The sequence below is a fragment of the Anopheles arabiensis genome, chromosome X, assembly GCF_016920715.1.
Source record: "Anopheles arabiensis isolate DONGOLA chromosome X, AaraD3, whole genome shotgun sequence".
NCBI lineage: Eukaryota > Metazoa > Arthropoda > Insecta > Diptera > Culicidae > Anopheles > Anopheles arabiensis.
Window position 1 is genome coordinate 26,870,766 of NC_053519.1, and position 2,500 is coordinate 26,873,265.

Here is a 2,500-nt window from a genome sequence, read left to right on the forward strand (position 1 = left end):
CAAACGGGGGCTTAATGACCCACTGCCACTGCAAACCATGCTCCTACGACTAAATAGAGGTAAAAACTACGATTTGGTGCAATCTTCATGTTTGACCTCGTAGCAAGGTACCCTCCCTATAGTAGGCAATGAACAAATGATCATAATCCCAGGAGGGCAAAAAATGGGAACCCGAAAGGAAAGCGCTGTTGGCGCGCCTAAGCTACTGGCCCGTAGAGTAAAAATGGTACCCCCAACAAAGTTGTCGATTGACATTCTGATTGCACTTTTCATCATCTAGGGTGCGTTCCTTACACGTTTTGAGGTGTTTTGGCGAAAAACATGTTTTGAGCCACACGAGCTCTCCGGCCCGTTCGGTGCACATTTTTGAAAAAAAGCTAGGGAGCTGCCCTAGGTTCGGGGTGTCACAAAATATTGAAAAGTGGTCAAAAACCGCTATCCAGAATCGGATGTAGAATCATTAGACGAACTTAAAATTGTTCTACGACCAATGTCTGCGACGTTTAGTATTCAAGATATGGCCCGCCCTAGGTCTGACCTGGCATTTTCGTGAAAATTTAAAGCATGGCCATAGGGACGGGTGAAATTGCTATTTTGAAGCAAAAACCACCTCACTTTAAATGGCCATAACTTTTCAAAAACAAGAGCTAGGGTGCGTTCCTTACACGTTTTGAGGTGTTTTGGCGAAAAACATGTTTTGAGCCACACGAGCTCTCCGGCCCGTTCGGTGCACATTTTGAAAAAAGCTAGGAGCTGCCCCTAGGTTCGGGGTGTCACAAAATATTGAAAAGTGGTCAAAAACCGCTATCCAGAATCGGATGTAGAATCATTAGACGAACTTAAAATTGTTCTACGACCAATGTCTGCGACGTTTAGTATTCAAGATATGGCCCGCCCTAGGTCTGACCTGGCATTTTCGTGAAAATTTAAAGCATGGCCATAGGGACGGGTGAAATTGCTATTTTGAGCAAAAAACCACCTCACTTTAAATGGCCATAACTTTTCAAAAACAAGAGCTAGGGTGCGTTCTTTACACGTTTTGAGGTGTTTTAGCGAAAAACATGTTTTGAAACCACACGAGCTCTCCGGCCCGTTCGGTGCACATTTTTGAAAAAAAGCTAGGGAGCTGCCCTAGGTTCGGGGTGTCACAAAATATTGAAAAGTGGTCAAAAACCGCTATCCAGAATCGGATGTAGAATCATTAGACGAACTTAAAATTGTTCTACGACCAATGTCTGCGACGTTTAGTATTCAAGATATGGCCCGCCCTAGGTCTGACCTGGCATTTTCGTGAAAATTTAAAGCATGGCCATAGGGACGGGTGAAATTAGCTATTTTGAAGCAAAAACCACCTCACTTTAAATGGCCATAACTTTTCGAAAACAAGAGCTAGGGTGCGTTCCTTACACGTTTTGAGGTGTTTTAGCGAAAAACATGTTTTGAGCCACACGAGCTCTCCGGCCGATCGGTGCACATTTTTGAAAAAAGCTAGGGAGCTGCCCCTAGGTTCGGGGTGTCACAAAATATTGAAAAGTGGTCAAAAAACCGCTATCCAGAATCGGATGTAGAATCATTAGACGAACTTAAAATTGTTCTACAACCCCCAGTCCGACGCCTCGTATTCGAGATATAGCACTTTGTAGGTCTGACCGAGCAAATTTGTGCTGAAATGTATGGCGGACATGTTATTCATTAAACAACATTAACTTGCATCGTGCCCTACTTCATCGGCACAGCTACTATCGACTATCTATTGTTGAAATGGATTGAGTTTGACCATTTTAGCTCTTTTCTTATGCCGTGCACCAACAGTGTGTACCGATCAGGGAAAGTACACTACTTACGCGTTCATGGATGTATATGTTGGTACAAGTTGCCGGTCGGAATAGCAGTGCACCAAAACTGTGTACCGATCAGGAAAGTACAAGACGGAGGGCGCAGCCCGAGCGTACGCGTTCATAGATGTCCATGTTGGTACAACCTACATGTACGTACCTTGTTTTTGTATCAAAAGTTCCAATAAAGTGTTTGTATGCTTAAAATGCTTATCTCAACCGGTCACCTTTTGGCCTGCCCTTTTATAGACAGAAACCTAGAACGATACTCGCGATGTTTGTGTTTTCCATTCGCCCGGGACGACGAAATGAGCTCTGTGCACATCGTGCAGAAAACTGTCTCCTCCTCGTATGTTTTGTCCCTCCACGCATATAATCACCCACATTTGTGTTCAACACGGACGGCGCAACCCGAACGAACGCGTTAATGTTTATGTTTGTGCACACTAAAGTTACAATCCTAGGATTTGGTTATTGCGTCGCAGTGCCCGACCGTCGCGGACACCATTCTTGGACAAAAGTCCAAGTACGTAGAATACATTCCCTAGGTATGTGCCCGTTCGTGACTTTCGTTGCGTGCTTACAGACACGCTTGGGTATGTTTACCATACAAGGTTTACTAGGAAAACCTGGGAAGGACGCTTGCCCTCCCGTCGCGGACACCA